The 22,485-nt window shown below is 47.9% G+C and overlaps 1 protein-coding gene across 2 annotated transcripts in view; it reads left to right on the top strand.

The window, feature by feature from the left end:
* The first annotated feature begins 11,487 nt into the window (after positions 1-11,487).
* Positions 11,488-22,485, top strand: part of LOC119109722 (cardioacceleratory peptide receptor) — a 112,083-nt gene continuing 101,085 nt past the window's right edge. For both annotated transcript variants that reach the window (XM_037233462.1, XM_037233463.1), the window contains exon 1: positions 11,488-11,570. The gene's annotated coding sequence lies outside the window, so the exon portion shown is untranslated. The remainder of the gene's footprint in view (positions 11,571-22,485) is intronic.

The following is a 22,485-nucleotide window of genomic DNA, read 5'->3' on the forward strand; positions in this document are numbered from 1 at the left end:
ACCTAAGAACCTCAAACTTTACCTAGGTGAGTTCATGTACAGATAATACATCCTGCATCCGAATTTCGTGTTTCTAGTTCTCTTAATTCCCGAGGTCTCAGGGAGGAAAACTTAACCCCCACCCGAGCGAGGGGTATCCAACTTGCCACCTGGGCGCGTGTTTAACAAGTTACGCATTGCCGTTGCAGTGGTTTTGATCCAGACTGCGCCCCTGGAGACGTCTCATCTCAGTGCAAAATCAGTATATGATAGGACTGTTTCAGTTTATGAACAGCGAGCACGTGATGAACACGTTAGAAAGTGGGCGTTTGGTTAATGTACAAGGCAAAATCCGCATATGATAGGAATATTTCAGTTTATGAACAACAAGCGCGTGATGAACGCTTTGGAAAGTAGCCATTTGGTTAGTGTACACGGCATCCGTCTCTTATTTATCCGATAAGGCCTCCTACGCTGCATGCGGGAGGTGCAAATGCTGTACATTTGTACTCCCATATCGCCAAGGGTCAAGTCATGCTGTTTTGCGCACAGAAGTGGCGAGACGTGACATGGGTAGTAGTGCTTGTCGAAGAGGATGCATTTCAAAATCTTACCGATGAGAGGAAGCATGTACACTGACCGGCAATTCGGTGGAGCTTTTTGCAACCTTTCTTAAACATAGGCATGTCGCTCGCCAGATTTCACGCCTCTGGAAAGGCGCCAGATCCAACTCATGCATATGATATCTTGGTAAGGGGACACAAGTTTATCAGCACATTCAGCGATGATGCGGACGCTGATATTGTCTGTGCCTAAGTCCACAGGCCATGCAAGCGGCAGCAGGGTGAAAATGCGCCTTTACAGCGGCTTCATAGAAGTGTAGCTCACAAAAGTATCTAAATGACACACGGGCGCGTCAGACGGAATCATCGAGGCGGAGCCGATGAACTTTGCAGCAAAAGCAGCGTTCGCCTCGGTCGCGCGGGTTTCATCATAGGCTACGTGATTACTAGCACCGTCGCACGGGACAGGTGACGTGCATGCACTGCTTCCGGCCAGCTGTAAGATTGTCAGCCAGCGTGTGCGGGTGTTGGAAGTTGTGCTCGATCGAACCGCACTGTGTGGTACCCAACTGCTACCGTGCAAACCGTGCAGACTGACTCCGTGCACACCACACTGAGCTGCTCTTGATGTAATCTAAAAATCAAAAAAGTTCTACACCGATTTGAAGTCTTGTCTCTTGCCGGCGTCGTTGGCCCCCATTGGAGAACCGAGGCTCCGTGGCACGCGTCGACACTTCCGGTCAGCCGGAATGACGTCAGCCACGCGGTGGCAGCCCCCTCCAACATCCACGCATATCAAATGGACGCGTCCAAGCGATCCTGACGTTGCGTTTAGCTTCAACAGCCACGTAGGGCGCTCTCATTGCTTTCTGTTATTGGGAAAATAAAGACGCGTGCAGTACTATCAGAGGCAGGTAGGTATCACGCAAAAGGACTGACACGAAAAAGCCCGCCTTCGTGAGCAGAGATTGACAGTAGGCAATATGATATGACGTTACCCTTCAACCAGCACGTCAATTTAGAATCAGGTAACAATGCATGATAACCACCGTAACCTCCATTTCCAGGCTGCTACGCAAAGGGTGAAAAAGTGCCTTTTCTGCTAACGACGAAACTTGGAACCGTATACACTGTCACCTGAAGCAAAAGCTTTCAGAAACCGTCGCGAAGCAGCTCTAAATGCAATGCACCAGGCAGAAAACCAAGACAAATAAAGTGCGATGCAGCACACCCAAGGAACCTTTTGGTTTCTGAAGTTTCTTTGCAGTGTATTGATGATCTACTTGGCCGTCAACAAAGCATGGGATTGAATTGGTTGAGACGAAGCTAATGAACGGACCAGATAAGGCCAATACTTAATCATAAACGGCGGGCCTATAGCGTATAGTATCTTTTTCAGTTGTGGCGTGGGGGGGGGGGAGACTGCGAGGCCCCGTAACCAGGGATATAATTGTGCTATTTTATTCATCAACAATTCTGTCCGAAATCGTCCAATTAATTAGGGATTCTAGGATCAGACCCCCAAACCAATTTTGAAGAACTACACTTTCCGTGATGGTCAACTCTAACATGAAAGTGGGTCAAATCTGGGGAAAACTGTTCAAACAAATTCGCATTTCGGAGGTGCAGGTTCAGCACGCTTTTTTCCTGAGCAAACCCCCATCCCTCTCCCTCAGGTATTTTGCAAAACTACAACATCCCTGTACCCTAAAAATTTGCTCATTAAATAATGATTTTACAAGCGCCTCAAAATTGTATCACTTTTGGTTTGGCGACGTCATCGCACGACCAGCTGCCAGCGTTGGTGACCTTCACTTTATTCGTTTAGGTCATTACCTGCGCAGAACTCTCATCTCCTGACATGGTTTCAATCAACAGAGTTTAAGTACGACTCCCATGCAATATTGGCATCAGCAAAGGCGCAAGCCATTTGTGAATGCCTTTATTGCTTTCATCTAGGAGTACTCACAATACAATGACATTAAAGACGCTTTATCTCAAGCCTGTCAACCGGGCAGCTCACTAGATCCGCGGCACGGCGGGCGTCGTGAGGCCTATACCAGCCACGCTCAGCCTCTTACATCAAAACCACTGTTTCTCTCAGCAGCAGGAAGCCAGGATGAATCATTGACATGCATCGTTCCAACGTCCTCCGTTTACCTCCGAGACTACGGCTCAGGTACGCACAAGCAGCAATCTTCACGTATCGTCAGGACGACAGCTATTACTAAGGACGCACTGCATGGTAGGCCCTTTGAAAAGCTGCACAGCACCTGAAACAGACTAACGATTGGATACGTTCTTCTAGCCAGTCGCTTCTCGCGACTGAACACACCAACAGCAGCCCACAGCGTTGCACCGGATCTAATTCATCCCCGCGTGGTGAACATTCGAGCCCGTCTGTCTCAAATAACACGACCGTTTAAAACGCCACGTGGCAAGCTGATCACGTTCGTCGCAAGATGGTTGTGGCCAGTTATGGTTCTTACGACTGGTAATACGCCTAGTGACTTGGTATTTTTATACCGTTTAGTATGGAAAGTGAATCTTGGCTGAAAAAACCTGTGAAGAGCACTGATCTGAGGGTCATTGGAAAATCACTTTGTCACCACTGATGGTTGAAGTCAGCACCGATATAGTTGTTTGTGGCATCTTTATGTCACCTGCTAAAAACCATCCTGATTAAAGCTTCTGTGGTTGGCCACATCTTGCGGGTCACCTTGCTCACACAACGAAACAACAGCGTTACAATACGTGCTCTACACGTGCTCACGCTGCAGGTGTTAGCGAGTACAAATTAATGCTAAGCTTTGGGTTTTGTCGAGCCCGGGATGGGTCTGTTGTAATATGGTCCGGTCCGTTGTAATTTGTTTTCATTTTTACTATTTTGTCACCAGTTGGTTCGCGAAAGTGTTCGTTTTTGTCACCAATCGTATCCGGTAAATCGGAGACTTTTTCACCCCTGATCCTATGTTCTGGCCGGCCGCCCGCGGTCGGAGTCCTGAGTAGAACATGAAATAGATATATTGTCAGAAAGCTTGTTAGTTGTCAAGCCGTGTTATTAGAGAGTAATCATTCCTCAGGTCACGCGCCCACGATTTGAAAAAAATGGCGAATCGCGAATCGAATCTTTTTATGAGCATTCAGACCTTCTGAGTGATGATCTCACTGGTTACGGTAATCCATCGGTAATATTAATTTTTGCAAACAAGCCTCAGCACAGCCGAGATGGCTGTGCACGAGCTGAAGCGCTGTTTAAGGCAGAGCTACGGGACAGGTACCAACTACTTTATACCATTGACGCCAGCATGGAGACGCACGGATAGAACTTCCAGGAAGAGTACAGTGTCACTGGCACTCCAGACTATGTCTTACCATGAAAAGGACCACTGTTACCGGCACAGCAGAAGTGGCTACGAGATACGCTGGGTGTTGTCAGAGCGGAGCGGGTCAGGAGTGGGTCCGAGGTCCCCTGATCCGAAGTTCTCGGGGTGGCAAGAGGCGCAGCGCCAGTGCTGTGTCGTGGGCTAACCCTCGGGTAAGCGCGATCAATATAATTCCATATTTTCGGTGCAAGAGTTGAGGGTAGCGTCACGTAGCACACGAAATGTTGTACCATGACCCAACGACGTTGTAGATGAAATGTCAAGGAACAGCTGCAGTTCATCACTGGAGTCCCTGCTGGCGGCATTTGATTCCATCTGGGAATCTGACACGTGTCGAGACCAGGGGAGGAAAGCTGTAGTCGTAATTGTTCTCATGTCTGACAAAGATGGTCCGAACTTTTTTTTACTACCGACTCATCTCAATGACGTCCTGCGTTGGGAAAGTTCTTGACAAGGCGCTGACACGGACTGGTGCGGTTTTATGAAGTGATAGCGAGTTTTCCAACTTCCAGACAGGTTTGAGTGCAAATCGAAATACTGGACCCCCAAGCTGTGCTAGACACCGCAATCAGGGTGCCATTCAAACGCTGACAACATGTTTTAGCATGTCGTTCTCAACAAAAGGGTCGTCGTCATCAACATGTCTTCCTTAACAAAAACAAAATATAAGGTGCATGATACCACCCGTCATCACGGCAACCTGTAGAGAGTTGCGTGCATACGGTTTGTGGGGCCAGATGGGTTGGTTCATGCCTAACTTTTTATGGGATCGCCATTGCCGAGTGTGTTACCGAGGCGGTACCTTCCCAGATCGTAACCCTACAGTAGGGGTGCAGTGGAGTGCTTCAGGGGGCACGTTGTGTGTTCCACTGTTTGCGATTGCGATCAACGATATCAGTGACGCATCACCCGCAAATGCCGTTCGCTCGTTCTTTGTTGACGACTCCACAATTTGCATGACCTTATCCTCGTTGGTCTCGGCAACGCGACCGATTCAAATCCATCGCGACGAGCTGACGCACTGAAGTTTTATGAACGATTTTACCTTTTCACCTACAGAACCCACGTGCATGCGCTTCCGCGACAGCCCACGAGACTGCGTGGACACTCACGCGGAGCCCACCCCCTCGAGCGGCAGTCCGGGTGCTTTGGCACTAGCTGCCGAAGCCCTCGTGAGTAGCACCAGACGGAGCCACTGACAGCTGCTGAATCACGCAGGAAATCTCTCATCAGAGTTGTTAAGCCCTCCTAGTTTTTGAGGTTTCAGGGGGTCAAACTGATCCTCCCGCCGGGGTGAAGGGCATTGAACCGGCCACCCGGGGCGCGTGCTATCACGGCTTCGAAACCGCCTGATGTGTGCTATCGTAGCTTCTAAGCGTGACTTCGTTTGATGTGTGACAACTTCTAGAGGTGGCCAGCGCCAACTTTTTGGTATATTCTCAAACGGTTCTCCGTGACGTCATCAGTAAACTGATAATATTTGTTAGAAGGAAACCCTGACCTGGCTGAAAAGTTCAACATTGCGACGTTTGCGGCTCAGATTGCTACCATACCGAGAGACGGCATAGGAGTGTCACCGATCTTGTTTGTCAGGAATGAATCGATCTGACCACCTTTTCATGGAGGGGGGGGGGGGGAGGGTTGGCCCGTATGTTAAAATACTTGTGTCAAAATTTTAGGCTTTTAGCTCAAAGTTTTCGTGTTGGATAAGAACAAACCGGGTCAAATCACCGATTGGTGTCCAAAGATCCCCCATTCCTCTTCATGCAACCGCCTTGAACCTAGATACCTGTTCTTATCAAAGGGTCAATGGGTTTTTATCTAGGCTGAGTGGCCTTCATTGACTTACAGAAGGACACGGTCACCGAAATCCCATATTCTTTTAATTTTTGCCTTTGAGTAAGCGTCATGGACCACGCTCGGTGGTATATTTCCTTAAATAAAATGTTGACGTGGGTTATGTTAGATTCGTGGCCTACTCTGACCTTAAAGGAGTTCATGGAAGATGTCTTATGTGGTACTTGCTATTAATGCATCGAAAATAAGCACCAAAAACTACCAACGATAGCAAAATCTTGAGTAAAAAGGCAGGCAGGTTTAGACTTTGGTGTGATTTGCATAAATAAGCCTAGGTAATTGTAATTCACTGTAATCCCAAATCAAGTTGTTGTTTTGCTTAAAAGACTATCTCAGAGATTCATGGCTCCTTATAATGCCTTTTAAAGGGTGGGAGGAATTGTGCATAGCTGATATGGCGCGCAGGGAAGAGCTGGAATCAGTGCACATTATTTGTATCGTCCCGGTGGCTCAGTTGGTTAGAGCGCCTGCCTCCCAGTCCACCCACCCGTGGCTGGGCGGGTTCGAGTCGCTTTATGGCGCTCGCTATTTTCCCTTGACAGGTATGGCCTGCGGCCGGTGGCAGCGGTCGCTCTAAAGGTCCGTTGACGTCAGAGGGCAGCACGGACCGTGCCGAGCATTGCGGGACGTTAAGCTTTCGCCACTAAATTCTGCCGTTGTCTGGGATTGCGCGATCGGATAGTGGGGGTCAGAGCTCACACAACGAGCACTGCTTAGCGTGAGCGCTGATCCCAGAGATCCGTCCATTGAAAGGGTTCGGATCAAATTTATTTAAAAAAAATGCAGTTTGTTTGATGACATGCTTTCTTTTAATGTGGCACGGTGCTGAAAAGATTGCGACTAATTATGATGCGTATGCTGTGTGATGACCCGAAACGCGTTTAGTTTTACTATAATGATTGCAGATATGTGCAGCTCCCGTACAGCCATCGTCTCGGGACCCGTCAGAATATATATATATATATATATATATATATATATATATATATACATATATATATATATATATTTTATGTTATATATATATATATGTATATTATGTTATATATATATATAAAACATAATATATAACACAACAATACATAAACATGCATATATATATATATATATATATATATATATATATATATATATATATATATATATATATATATATGTGTGTGTGTGTGTGTGTGTGTGTGTGTGTGTGTGTGTGTGTGTGTGTGTGTGTGTGTGTGTGTGTGTGTGTGTGTGTGTATGTATTGTGCTCATTTCGAAATTCCGCGAACAGGGACTGGACCTCCATATTTGTAACGGTACGTTTTTGTGTGTACTACAGAAAACGAATCGTTGCAGGGCGTCCAGCCAGAATGGGCGTAGCGGAGGCATGGGGAGCGTGTGAATGTGTGGCAGTTGGAATAGGCGTTGTGCTTGTGTTACGCCGGCGCTGATGGATAAGTGCTTGCTGTGAAGTTCCTGATTGTAAAGTGGGTGCTGTTAGTATTTTGAAAGTTTGCTGTGTGGGTCTGGCAGCTGCCCGCGCGTAAAATCTGAGCAGTTGTTGTTTGCGCCGGTGTAAGAGTGGTGGCATGTGTGCATCCGCCAACAGACTGGACACCGGGAAGGTACGGGGAGCACCAGCGAACAAGCGGAGAGCGGCGTTCTGGATCGTTTCCAGGGTGGCAATCTGGCTAAAAGAAATAACATCAAACATAAAGGCATGGAATTCCAGGATCGATACAAGCAAGGCGGTATAGAGACGAAGCAGGGTGCGCCTATTGGTTCCCCACTCCCATCCGGCAAGGCATTTTAAAATATCAAGTCGTGGGGTGCAGCGTTGTTTTAGGTCTGTAAAATGAAGTGAGAAGGCAATTCGGCGATCCAGAGTGATCCCCATGTCTCTAAATTAGGTGACAAGTGGAATGAGTTGACCATGCAGGTTCAAACGGGCTCGAAGCGCAACAGTTACAGGCTGTCTAGAGAAAATTGGTGCTGCTATTTTGGTGGACAAATCTCGAGACCCCACCAGTCACACCATTGATGGATGGGATTTAGAGCAAGTTGTATGAAGTGATTTGCTCGATCGACACTGGGGTAGGTAAACCACACCGCCAGGTCGTCGGCGAAAAAATAAAAGTTAGGATGTGACGAAATTTGATGCAAATCATTAAAAACACCGTTTATCATAATAAAAAAGAGCGCTGGCGAGACCACGCCGCCTTGTGGTAGGCCGTGGTCCTGTTTTGTAGGTACTGACAGCGTGTTCCCACGGTGAACGGCAAAAGTTCGATCTCTAAAAAAATTGCAAAAATTTGGTGAGTTGGCCGCGGACCCCTATCCTGTGCAGTTTGATAATCAGAGGGGCAGTTTTATTTACCTATGGAATGTGGCTTTAAGATCCAAAAATAGTATAACCGTAGCTTTTTTTTGTTGAAAACCACGTTGGATTGAATCGACAAGTTGACTAGGCTGTCCACCGTGGAGCGGCCAGGGCGGAAGCCGTTTTAGTAAGGGCAGAGGAGATTGTACGGCTTTAAGTAGGCCCTGATTCGAGCGGCTGCCATTCTTTCAAATAATTTAGGTGCTCATCTTGACAGGGAGACAGGGGATAGCTCGAAGGGTCAGACGGAGGCTTCCCAGTTTTTAGTACGGAGGGGATATAATATTAATATCTGTAGGGGTGAGGGATGAAAGGGGAGGGGGAGAGGGTGCAGGAAGAAAAATGGCTGAGCCTGCCTCCAAAATGCACTTAAAACAGTTGTCTCCCCAGATTTGATCCCTAATTTTTTGCAGCTGGGAGGAGAGGTGTAGTTCCTCGAAATCAGTGTTTGAGGGCTGAAGCTCTACATTATGATAAATGAAAAACAATGGATGAAAATGATAGCTAAAATAGGAAACTACATCCTTGGTCAGGAGGAACAGACCCACTCCCTCCCCTCCCCCCTCCTCCCACCTAAATAGGTAGCTGCCTGCCTCGAGGCTGGTTATGTTAAGCACGCCTTTATCTGATATTTCTGGTGGATTAGTCTCAACACTCATTCAGTGTTTGTTGGCCAAGAGATAAAACTTAGTGCAAATGAGCTCCTGAAACGAAAGTGTTCGATGGCTATGCCGCATTGCATTTAATCTTGCATTCACTCTTAATTTAGTTTTAGCTTTTTGTGGTTTATTGCATTTAGAGATACATTGCAATGGTTTCTGAGAGATTTAACCCCAGCCGACAATTCAGACGGTTCCAAATATCGCCGGTGACAGAAAGGATACTTTTTCCACCCCTGTCCCAGCCCGGCGCGTGCTAAGTTCGTGTAAGACTCCGCGGTGCCCAGAGCCAACCAGGTGTACCTCGCCTCCTCCCGCTCAACCATCGGAGTCCGGGGCTGCGTTTTTTTACAGCAAGAGGCAGCTGAGAAGCCTCATCTGAACAACTTTGACCGGGCAGCGATAATCCATGGCATCGTTCTATGTTTTCATGGATGTGTTAATCATCACGTTCACATCATTGGTGTCGTGCAGCTCCTCCCCCCGCCCCCCCCCCTCCCCCCATCAGCGACGAGCAGGTCCATGCGGATGGCGCCCCAGTCAGCCCTGTGCCAGCAACGGGTCCTGCGTTTCAGGGCTGACTGTAAGGCTGCCCAGCCCCGCAGTGATGGTGACGGGCTGGTGATCCCTGCAGGTATCAGTGAGAACGGTGACCAGTGGTGGCAGGTCGAATTGATTAGTGGCCCCGTGGTCAAGTGTAATGGGCGTAAGTGAGAAGCGAGTGGTTTTATCCATCAGTGGCATCATGTTCCCCTCGCTGATCACGTTAGGGTACAGCAAGACGCCGATCTTAGTGTCTCCCAGGGGGAAGGTCGGGGTGGGGAGCAGAGCGCATCACGAAGCTGATCCTGCAGTTGGTCTAGGCTTGCAGCCACTGGGCTGTCAAGGGTGGGCGATACGCCACGCTGCAGTCGCCAGTGACCGCGTGTTGATATGCCGACCCATTTAAGCATGGCCACCTAAAAACACTGGCCAGGCGCAAACGCTCTGGAACTGTTACCTGCCGCACGACGGAAAGATTACGGACGCCGCACGGGGACGAAGTCACCAGCTCGATCAGTCTGTTAAACATATCCGTAAAATCACCACTGGATCTCGGAATTGGGGAATGGCCGCACATTAAGAGAGGCGATGGCAAGCAAGAGCATGCACAGAGCACTCATTCCGCACGTTTTAGCTGAAAAACTGGCGCCGGGTGGGCCGGAGACAGGTGACTATCCGACTACAGAAAGCAGGAACCGAAATTAGAGTTGGACATGAGTTAGGACAACCTGTCTTTGTTCGCAGACGAGCGAATTTCCCCCGCGATACAACTGCAATTTTAGTGACCATTGACACCATGCTCTTCAGATTCTGACACGTGGTGAGTGATCTTACACGCCGTTTGCCGCGCGTATTTTGAAGAACACGTTGTTTCGTTACGAATATCAACAGGTATACAAAAGGTTTCATTATAGTGATGACCTGTACTCAGCAAAAATCGTGCTGTTCCCAAGCGGCGCTTTGCACATCTGTGCCACGGATGGAGATGGATCCCAATCCAAGGGGTTATGCAAATCTTGCAAAATATGAGAGACAGCTTTCATTTGTCTGCATACATGTCAGCGATATTATCATCATGTAGAGACTACTCTTTCTCAAGCCGGGAGCTTAGTTCGCCGATCGGTGCAAAGTTAAAGCATAGGCGTAAGTTGAAGCCCACATCTGAGACGTACACCCGACTGTCAGCTGCCACCGTCACAGACCTCAAGCGCATTGCAAATACGCGCGAGAGGACGCTCGCGGTGTCCCTGGGGACACCATACCCGCACAATGCACACAGCCATGTGTGGTGCTGAAGCCATGCTGAGCGGCTCTTGTCGCTTTGGCTGGTCAACCAGAAATCGACCAGATTCGAACCAAACCCACCTGTTTCTCACCCGAAGCTGCCAGTGCCGACGTTGTTTCAACAGGTGGCTCTCCCCGCGCACGTGTAGGTGGCGCTGCTTGCTTGCCAGCGGATGGCGCTTCTCGTGTGCCTGCAGGTGGCGCCGGTGTCGCGCCGCGTTCTTGGACGGCAGGCGGCGCCACAGCCCCACCAGGGGCAGGGTTTCGTGACCGCTGGTTCTGATACGCGCCAAGTCATCCAGGTCCCGCTCATTTAAAAAGATGCTGCGAGTTTTAGCTTGACGCAGCTGTCGCAAGCCTGTTCACACCCATAATGATCATAAACTGCACGTTCATCCACGTCCTCGCTGTCTCAGATATAGGACGCGAACTACCGCGTGGAGAGGTAGGCCCGGACCCGGCTTTTCACCCCAGTGTTTTGCCGCAGGTTTCAGTATCCGTGTGAGATCAGTCAACACGAGAATCAGATAATTCCAAAGCAGCCTGACACCAAATGATGCTTGCCGACACCAGACTGGGCGTACCAGGTGTTAAGTCTAGCTATCGCATCTTGTCTTTCTCCCGCGTAAGAACTACGATGCACAAGATAATTCCGTGAGGACGTGGTTATCGGCGATCAGCAAACAGTCCCGTGTTGTCCAGCGCTCGCTGAAGATCATGCTCGGGCACCTCCGCTGAGCTGAACCACCGCAGCCGGCGAGTGCGGGACGGGCGGGCCAGGCTGGGCGCGGCGCCGCCCGGCGCGTGCTCTCAACAGCGGCGGCGGGCGGCCGGCCGGGCAGTGTCGTCACGGCCGCCGCAGGGGCAGCACGCGGCGCCGTCTCGGACCAGCGACAGTGTCCCGCGCCGCCGGCACCGGTCCCGCCCAGTCAGCTCGCCCGTGAGTACCGCTGGGCGCCGCGGCCGGCGCGCTGCTGGGGCGCGTCGCTCGCCCGGCGACCGGCACAAGCCTGCTGACGGTCGCAGGTTTGACGGTCGCGCGCGGGGCGAGGGGGAGGGGGACGCGGTCCGTACGGCAGGGGAAGCTGGAACGGTACGCGGCCATCATTAGCCTGCAGTAGGTATCGGCCTGCGTAGTCCCCGTTCCGTTAAGTACGTTGTTCACCGCCTGGGGCATGTGCCCGGCCAAGTGGACGGAAAACAGTTTGCAACGCATTTCATTGTGAGTGTAATTTGAAAGGTCTTTGACTGTTTGTTGCACATTAGGAAACATTGAGCTGTATGTTACAAGCGGCGTACAAGCATCCCACAAGACATGAAGTGTTATAGAAAAATGCAGCAAAGGGAAAGCCTTTGTTTTCAATGCAAATAATTTCGAAAGTCAGTGCTACTCATGAACATGTTTCCTCTGCCATGACACCAAATTAATCTGTTACTTCGCGATTGGTGTCGGGCACGCCTCGATCAATATTCAGTCTGTCTGCACCGAATGGTTGGGTATCGCAGTCTGACATTACACTGAAAAGTTGGGTATCCATCCGAACCATTTTGTAGTTACCTGACTGCCAAAACCGAAACTGTGCTGCTTCGCTGTCAATGCTGATGAGGAATTCTTCAGGCTGGATGCGACAGCATCTAGTGGCATGTTGATAACTTTATGATTAATAAAATAAGTTGTTCGGTGCATTAGCGAGGAACATTATTCGCACAGATACGATAGTAGTAATAGTCTTATACCTCGGAGAAAAATAAACAGGAAAATGGAGATATAGTTGGGTTGATATTTCGGCAACACAACAATAATCGTAATCGTAATCTGCCTTTATTGAAACAATAGCAGAAGTGAATTCAAAATTGCCTGCCGATGATCCTACCCGATTTTATAGTTTTTTTAACGGCAAGCCACAGATTTTACAGGAAACCAACATTCAGGGGATTAAGCTAAGAGCGATTGCCAACCATTACCACGGTACAGCGCGGATCTAAAATTAGAGTACGCAAACGTGCGTGTACATGCAAAATAATTCAAGCAAATGGAAATCACGCATCACGCTTCATTCAAACATGCAACCGAGTTGAAGTAAACAGGCATCACACATCGTGCATCAATCATGCATGCAAGCGATTTCAACTGAACAGGCATCGCGCATCACGCGTCAGGCATCACACATATAAACGATTTAAAGCTAGCACACATCACACATAAAGGCACAAATCACGTTCGCATGACCGGCCACGATGAGCCCTGTATGTTAAGATGTAGTCGCCGACTTTTTTATGTGCGATGCCTGTTCAATTGAAATCGCCTGCATGTATAGTTGATGCGTGATGTGTGATGCCTGTTGCATGTGCACGCTTATTTGCACATTAAATTATTAGATAGCCACTGTATTGTGGTAACGGCTGGCAATGGCTGTTTGTTTAATTCCCTGAAAATCGGTGTCCTGTAAAAACTGCGGCTTGCTTTTTAAAAAACCCTGAACGTTCCAGTAGGATCATCGGCAGGCAATTTGAATTTACTTCTGCTTTGTTTCGATAAAGGCATGTTGCTGAAATATCAGCCCGTCTACATCTCCATTCCCTGTTTTTTTTTCTCCGGGGAAAAAGGCTATACAAATTAAAAACAGTTCATCTGAAAAGTGGCATTTGTCTCTGAAACTTGGGAGTACAAAAATGTGAATTCAGAATAATGCTAGCTACAGTCATTATTGAGGGATCTGGAGGAATCGCCAGAACACCCCGGAAGTGTACTCAAAAGCAACATGCCCTATGAAGTCACTGCAAATATTGCTCGCGTCCAAAGCTATTGCGTGCTGTTGATGACAGTGACTTATATTCGTAAACTGTATGCCATGTGTACGCAACATGTCATGCATACGCTGCATATTGTATAACATGCGTATGCTGCATGTCACTTAGACAGTTGCATGATGGCATTAGCAATGCATGTTTCTGCATAATATGATAGGGCCACGCAATGCTGTGAATCGTTGAACTATCGAGGACCGTAAGCACAGTTTGAAACATGAGTTTTCTGATGGGTGCGCAACGCAACTGCTCGCTTTAATATGAATGGTTAAAAGCGCAAAAAAATGTTGTTATTGTGACTTGTAAAGCCGTGAATATCTCACACATATCTTATTTCACATAGCAGTTTGCACTAATGATGGGGCCACGCAAAATCGTGAATCGTTGAAATATCGAGCACCGCAAGCACAGTTTGAAACATGATTATTCTTTCGGATACGCAACGCAACTGCTCGATTTGATATAAATGTGTACAAACGCAAAAATGTTGTTATCATGACTTGTAGAACCGTGCATATCTCAAACATATTATGTTCCACACAGCAGTTTGCGCTTGTAAGTAATGCAGTTGAACTTAACTGAATCGTAATTAGTGTTGGAGTTACGACCCAACTGCTGTCTTTGATATCAAAGGGCGTGAGCGCGGACATTTTGTTACTTTGACCTATCGAGCCCGAATGTCATGCACACATGATTGCATATAAAAGTTGGAGCTTCCAGCAAATCCGTTTGCCGTTGTATCGATACCATGCTTATACAACACCTATATGGGTTTGGGTTTGTGGGTTTGAGACCTGCAGTTTAAAGCTTGACTGTTCAGGAAGGGTGGAGGGAAGTGAAACAAAAATATTTACGAAAAAACAAATATGAATCGTAAATCTTTCAACTTATATAGGGCGTTTTTGTATACCAGAACAGATCTAGGTCTAATCTACGTTGTACTGTTTGTGATCGTGAGGGAACAAACCATTGATATTACGGCAAGTTCCTGGAGTTACAAGCTCTGTCGTATTGAAGGAATTCTGTGCTGGATCCGCATCGTAGCTCTCTTTATACGCCGGGGAACACAACCAGCCATTTAAAGAAAAATATGGCTACATCGCCACTGACGTGGCTTTTGTAAATAAGAAACAAAGCAACATGAAAAAGCATCACAGCTGAGTGGCCCTTGAAGCTAGACGGAATGCTGCTATTCCACTTTTACAACGCCTGTTGAAATTGTGCTGTGATCTCTGACCTGTTTGTGGAAGAAGGCACACCGGATTTACATCGCACATTGCTTTGTATTCTCTGCAGACATACTTAGCTAGGCAAACAAAATTGATGTTTCTGGTGAACAGCCCAGGCCTTTTGCAGTTCCACAAGCTTGTGTTCCCTGAAAAGCAGCATTTCATAATTATTCAGGAAGAGGGATGCACGGCCGTGTGCAGTTTTTTGTGTGCAGAACAAATGCCAAATATATCCTCTTTGGTGCCGTCATAAACACCATTACCAAGATACCACGCCAGCACACGTTATTCCGTGACAACCTGTTTGTCAACCCGTCTTGTCCGGCCCTCAGTGCGTCGCAGAGCGCTTGCTTATTCGCGCGGAGCCGGGAGCTTCCAGCTTATTCACCTGGTGAGGACTGGGCATGTGTCCAGCTCGAGCCCGGTGCCAGCATGGGTGACAGGCCGCGCCGCAGCGTCTGCCGTGGGGGACGGGAGCCGTGCAGCGTCCACCCAGATATATACCGCGGCGGCCCAACTGACAACGCTGCGGCCATTCGTGCTGTCGGAGGCTCAGGCTCAGGTCCCCGGAGCCGGGCGTCATTGATTTTTGATCGGCACAAACAGGCCGTGATGGTGGGCGCGTGACTTGCGCACCCCTGTGACGTGTGCAACCGTCGGCACCACGCGCCTGTGCTGCAATGGGGCTGGAGGTGGGATTGACTCGGGAAACGAACACAGCTGGGAACATGGCCTAGGGAAATCAGCCTGCTTAACGATTTTTGTGAGCCTGAATCGCAAAGCACTCGTGCATGAGCCTGTGGGCTAGGCTCACAAATATATATATATATATATATATATATATATATATATATATATATATATATATGGGGGGGGGGGGGCGGGAGTCGCAGAATTGGCTAGCTCGTCAGACTCCCCTTTGCGTGCCCGGGCTCAGATATCGGCAGCGCCATGACTCTGGGCGCTAATGTGGTCAGTGCAGTTGCTGGTGCTCCATAAGAGGGACGCGACGACGCGTGTCGCGCTCCCTTAAAAAGCCTCATAAATGAGCTGGCCAGCAGTGGTTCATATGGTATCATCCTAGTCACTTGATCGTACAGAAATTTGATAAATGCAAATACAGTTGGATTCTAACTATTGGTTCCACTTAAGCTAGAAGCGCCACTTTTTCCCCTATGTCAGCCCGCAGCCCGCCCTATCCTAGCCAATTAGGGATCTAACCCGTGAAAGCGTGCTGTCGTTCCATACTGATCTAGCATGGTAAATTAATAATAAAGTTTAGTGGGTACAGAGTTCAAGTGAAAAGTTCAGTGAAATCTGTTTTTCTATTTTTCCTTATTTTAGAGGTATACATAACATGTGCATGACATATGATGACAGTGTCAGGCAATGCATACCATTGCTTGTCTAATCCCAGTGATGGGGCGGCAACAACAGTAATGAAGTCATTGGACTATATAATTTCTGCAGTACCAAATTACGTCTGGATTTCTTCCACATTTGAAGATACTGGAGTAACAATCAGCTAACATGACATAACCTCACTGTAGGGATGCAATGAGTGGAAAAGATTGCTCGGGACAGCACAATTTCTGTTAAGAAGATATGCTTCTCAAAAGTCATGATTTGAATCAAATCAATCAAATCAAATCAATCAATCAATCAATCAAAAGCCATCGTGGCTTGCACAACATCGATGAGAGCCCGATTTGATCGATTGATTGATTGATTGAGAGGGAGTGAACACTCCCTTTAAGGAGAGTGCTCTACATTTGTATGGGGTTTTGAACTGAAATAGCCATCTTGAAGATCATTTGATGCAGTTCAAAGCCTTGCTCTTCCAAAAAATAAATTGCTATAGCTTCTGAGCCATACGCTCGCGGACATGTGCAGGCTTTTTCGGTAGGACTATCTCAAGGTTATCCAGGCACCCATGAGTCTTTCGTGGGCACGCCTTCTAGATATAACGGCCATGAATTGGCGCTCAACCAATGTTGTGTCAGGCACGATGATGTAATTAAGCAATGATGCATTGAAGAGCGTATTTGCTAAATAGAGAAATTGTTTTGTTTAGGATGGCCTTTTACGCCTAATCCTACGCCAATAGCTATAAGTGGGCTTCTCGGTCATATCTGATTTTGTTTCTATATCTTTAACTATGGAACATTTCCCTTTAAACAAAGCGATGCCAGTTTTGTGCAACAACTCGGAAAGAAAGTGGTGGAGTTTAAATTGGATCCATCATCAAAATGTGCCAGCAATTTTTTCCTTGCAACGCATCTCACCAAACCGTATGCTAGGGCTTCTAATACTGCTCGCACGGCCCATGGGTTGCTTTTTTAAGTTGTTGAAATCCGAAAAGTGTTAACATAGAACTTGTGTATTTTTGGACGCGTTTTGTGCATGCAGGAACACACCACTCATAACCCTGACAACAAGGTTTTGCGTGCGATACCTTCTATCCTGCCTGAAATTGTCATGAAGTTTCAGAGTATATGTCTCGCGAAGATTTTCGCGCTTTTCGCTTTTACTATCCTTCCGATCCCTGTTCGTAGCTCTGTGTCAAGAATTACAATTCAACGTACGCTGTCCATGAAGCATTCGAAGTAGTTTCTAAGGCTACAGTCATCACCATCAGGCATGGGAAAGGATGTCCCAGACATTCTTGCAGTTTTCTTTTCGTCAAAATATTAAGCATTGAACATCTCACACCTCTTTGTGTTATTGCTTAAATTAAATTACATCACTTAGCTGGTACAGACAGAACCCGTTGCCGGGCTACATGTGGTGGGTTGGCGGCTCAACAAGTTGCGTCCGTAACTTCGGCGCATATTCCATGGGACACGCTGCCTTCTTCACACCTGCCAGTCAAATCAACCTCATCACAAGCTACTTGTCTGCTGGATTTGTGAATTTCTGACTCCAATGGCTGCGAGCCTTGCGCGACTTTGCCGGGAATCGAAATCAAAGCGGACACAAAACCGTCCAGTTCCGCGCTGGGTCGCAGTCTCAAATGGAATCCATACGGAGTCTGAATGAGATTCCAAGCGCGGTAGGTGGAAACTGATGCGATTGGCGCTGCTCCCTTCGCGGATGTGTCGGCCATTTTGCAGCGTGAAGGCACTGGGCCTGTGTATTGTGCTGTTGGAGAACATCTAGGACAGGCAGCTAGGCATTAGTTCGTGCTCCAAGGGGTCAACCGCTGCACATCTGCGTTTAGCGCCTTCAAGACATAGCCCTTATTGCGCGATGGGTGGCAGTCAAGTCATGGTCATGGAGCGCCCAGTAATGGAGAGATTGTAAAAGGTACGATTGTTGACGAGTCTGAGAAAATATTGACAGGTGAAAAACTGCCTTTGTGTGTGCATTGCACGCAAAAGTTTATGCTGGACGCATCACGAACTTGCCAGCCAGAGCATACGATGCGGATGGAGTTTTTGAATCAGTTATGAAGTCTAGTTTACGAAGTCCGGTGTGGTCAGTCCTACAGTCTAGTCCACCGGCTTTCAAAATTAACTCGATATGAGCAAGAAAGGTCTTGAGCACCTAGTGTTTCAACATTAAGAGTTCATAGTTCTTATGCTGTCAGTAATCAACCTTCAGTATGCCAGGAAGTACTCGCAAAGCGACGTCATCGAACAAACCATGGCTTCACTGTCAAAACTTGGCAATGTTTCAAGATGTGCTTGTAGCCATGAGCGGTCTGAAGCGAAAGAGACAAAACAATTTTATCAACCTTGACTAGCGTCGCTACGTGTCGTTTGCTTTTGCCCTGTTCACCTTATTGGTGTTTTGTGGGAGATTGAGGCACTGCTTGTTGGATTTAATCATGATGTGTTAAAAGTTTTTGTGTATTATGCACGAAAGTTAAAGAAGTGTGTCGTGGTCGATGCTGTTTGTGCGTACGGTAGCCATATGTAAACCTGTTGGTAATGCTAAAGGCGTAGATTTTTCTCTTTTCATGACTCAGGTGACATTGGGCCGCTAGTTGGAGCAGGTTCTGAGTGCTTTGCCTGCCGCATTGCACTATGATTGTGTGTGTGTTGTGTTTTGTAAAGCCACATTTGCAAAGACATGTATGAACCTGGTGGTGCAAAATATACCATATTATTGCTGTTATATTGCAAAGCTGATGCACGTCTTCAATTTGTCCTGACGCTGTTAAGATAGCTAGCCCCTTTTTTCTTTCTTTTTTTGGTTGGAAGCATTTGAGGCGGGAAGTATTACCATGAAATTAATGACAGCTATCAAACCTTACAATACTGTGAATATTTATGGATAGGGTTGGGTTGCAATCCCATCTGATTACATATTATGGTTACTAGGGACTGGATACCATGTGACATCAATATGCCATCATCACATCACCTTCCTCAAGGTATGTAGGTGCACAGAAGCAACATTATGTGATGTAGGAGAAATAATTTCCATGAAAATGATGTAATTGGACTCGGGCAGTTCTCCCTTTGAAAACTAATGACAACTAAAGCACCAAACTTTGTTCGCTGAGGTCTGCCAGGGACTGCAATGAAATTGTCAGAGACGGGTGCCTAAGAGGGGGGCATGGAAAGAACAGCGTCTACAGTCAGCGTTGCAGCGAGAAAAACTGTCAGAAGACTGTGTTGCTGTGCAGAGATGTTGGACAAGCGTCTGTGCCACAAGCCACCAATAGTGAGAACTGTGCATGCTGTATAGAAAAGGGATGCTGCGACCAGGTCTTTTACTTATGCCCCATTGGTGTTGCTGCTTAGAATAAAGGACGTTGTGTGGCTGCTCTTGGTATTTATGAAATCCGGATAGAGTGTTTTATTCATGCCTAAATAAAGGTGATCTATGCACTGGGTATTGTCTAGTTGTTACAAAAGGTTTGCTTTCCTCCACTGCCGGCAAATTGAAACTTCTACCCTTTTGAAAATTATGAAATCTACATTTCAAAAACGACATGAGCAGATTGGTACCTATTTACGCAACAGGTTAGAAATTAATTTCCCTTACCCGCCCATGGCTAATGAATGCCTTTCAAAGATCAGACCAGGTCATGACAAACGACAGGTTTTGACCTCTTCGGACACTAAGATGACCCGGTGCAACATCAAAAGTGATTTTGTAAAATTCCTGTGGGATAAGCAATCCGGTAACATCAACGACATGACTAGCTTACTGTGTGCCGTGTTGACCTCGTATGACCTCATCTTGACATCCCGGTTACGTGTTGGCTATGCACCGACTAGAAAAAAAATTGTAGCTGACGTTTAAGCTGCGTAAGGCGGCAAAATGAATGTAAAAACATTTTGAATCATAGGTCGCATGGACAAACCAAATTATCACAGCAACCTATGAAATGGCCTTGACCTGACCCCATTGTGTTCATAAGCATGTTCGCAACACAGCATCCTCACTTATCCAAAGAGCATATACTTTTTGAAGAAATGAAGCGCCTGAATTGACCCAGCCCCGCAAACATGTAACGGTGGTTTGCAAGCTTTTGCCCTGACTTTGAGCTTCCATGTCAGTGATTTCTAATTGTTGCGTCTTTAAGATACGCCCACCAACTCTTTCCGTTTGCATGTATATTTCCAACTTAGGCAATTCATTTCCGAAAAGGCTTTGGAAGACTTGTCTCCCGGCTTGCCAGCCCGAGGCGCTCGGCTGGGACGCCAGCCAATTAATGATTAATTAACCTTGGAGGTGATATTATGGCCTGTTCGGGGAAGAAATAGTCTTGTTATGAACTAACCGAAGGTGTGTAACGGCTTCCAGTCTTAGAACCGTTTCAAAAAGCCGAGCAAACTGCGCTAGGCATGTGTCGGCCGTTGACCATTACGTGCCGAGTACACTGGTGACGTCATCAGCCGAGGCAGTGGAATTTGGCCGCACGGTTAAACATATTGTTCTGGGACCTTGGATCCCGCCTGGTCATGAGTGGTGAGCTGACAATGCTTTTGACAATGATCATCGCTTGAAAAGTCGCTGATTGACGTTATAACCAATGCTTGCTTGATCACTTCTCTTAACATATGAGTACATTCTGGCATATTGAAAGTTGGCTGCTGGCAGCATGATAACTGCGAACTCGTAGTTCTGAATAAGGTTGACTTTTATACATGTTTTCCCCAGTAACAGGCGCACATTCAAGTCGGGGGGGAGGGGGGGGGGGGATAAAAGCTTAGCTGCACATCGCCAAAGCCTGCACTTTTTCTTATTCCGGACAGTTGCAACTGAGAGCTTACATACAGGGATGATCTTTTCTGGACGTTAATGGCCTGCACGCAAAGGAAATCTCCACCCTTTTGCTACGCTGGAGCCAAAATGGCTTAAGCCACGCGCAGCACGACTGTTGCCGCATACATTTGGGAAGAAACGCTGTCCTCGCCTGCTGAGCCGACCGAAAGCATCTTAACTGAAACAGCTACTATTTTCCAATCGTATTTGCGCAAATGATTAGACAGGCAGCGTGGGCGTGCCACACATTATTTGATTACATGCACCTGGTATGACACGATTTTTGCAAAAAGGTCGAAATGTTCTTTTATCTGATATGGCTGCTGAAAAGAGTATTGCACCATTAGTATATATATTATCACGTTTCCAAGCATTCAATTATATAAAGTAATATGTCTTTGTCATCAGAGGAGGCATATTTTAATGGGATTGTCCATGGACAATGACTGCTACAACAGTCATATTAACAGTCATATTGTAAGCCCAGCAGTCACGGGAAGGCTTTCACCACATATGACCCTCCGGGCCGATTACGTGGGGGGAAGAGGGCGAGGTGTTGACCTCCCTATTACGTAGGGGTCTATTTGAATTAAAAACCGATGAGTTTGCATTGTTTGCAAGTTTGCATATTGCCCCCATCGTTTCCCTCGGTACCGCCTAAGCACGGCTTACTTTGACCCGCGCGACGCCTTGGGCGTGCCTGGTCGGAGATCAGGCACGACACGGTGCCTGCGGGCCAACGCGTGGCGTCTTTAGTTCAAACCCAGTATCTCTAGTCCTCTTATAGGCGAGCATAATGTAGGTTTAATGGGCCGTGGTTAATGATGGCACAGGCTGGCCAGAGTGCAAATCCCTTGGTATGCGTTCTTGTGTGTAAACATTCTGTAAACCACACAAGCCACCGCATCAACAAAGCCGAATGTGGGGAGATGCCTTGTTTAGACACATTAGGCTGACGGTTTCCAGAAAATGGTGCCATGTGGTGAGTCTCTCCGTCCCTGGCCTGATTTTCACGGCACTCAAGTTCTCATGATGCGACATCGAGCGCTCAGCTCAGTGGCCACATGAACTTCTGGACAGCATCACCGTGCGGCTGGCTGTTGATGAACGGAATAATCAGGGATCTCCCGGCCCCAAGTTTCCCCCTCGACGCGGGTCGTCGCCCGCGGCACCTGATCGCTCTATCTCCCGAGGCTCGGCAAACTTTCCGATGGGCTTCGGAAAGCCATCGCCGCTCCTGTGAGGCGTGACGGCGGCGGCTGTCGGCTGTCGCAGCCACCTGAGATCGGCCGCGGCCCGCCGCGCGAGGCGGCCCGGCCCGGCCCGGCCCGGCACGGCCGCATTCTGTCACTGCGCGCCACCCCAGCCGATGGTATCGGCGCCGGCCGGCGCGGCGCGAGGCCCGGGCCGCACGTGTCTCGGTCGACCGCTGTCCGCCCTGTCCAGCTGTCCGGTTGTGTGACCTGTGACCGTTCGCCGTCGTCTACCCTGTTGTGCAGCCTGCTCGCCGTTCGCCGTCGTCTGCCCTGTTGTGCAGCCTGCCTGCCGTTCGCCGTCCTCTGTCCTGTTGTGCAGCCCGCCTGCCGTTCGCCGTCC

Source organism: Pollicipes pollicipes, unplaced genomic scaffold (genome assembly GCF_011947565.3).
Source record: "Pollicipes pollicipes isolate AB1234 unplaced genomic scaffold, Ppol_2.1 Scaffold_7231;HRSCAF=8579_pilon_pilon_pilon, whole genome shotgun sequence".
Classification (NCBI taxonomy): Eukaryota; Metazoa; Arthropoda; class Thecostraca; order Pollicipedomorpha; family Pollicipedidae; genus Pollicipes; species Pollicipes pollicipes.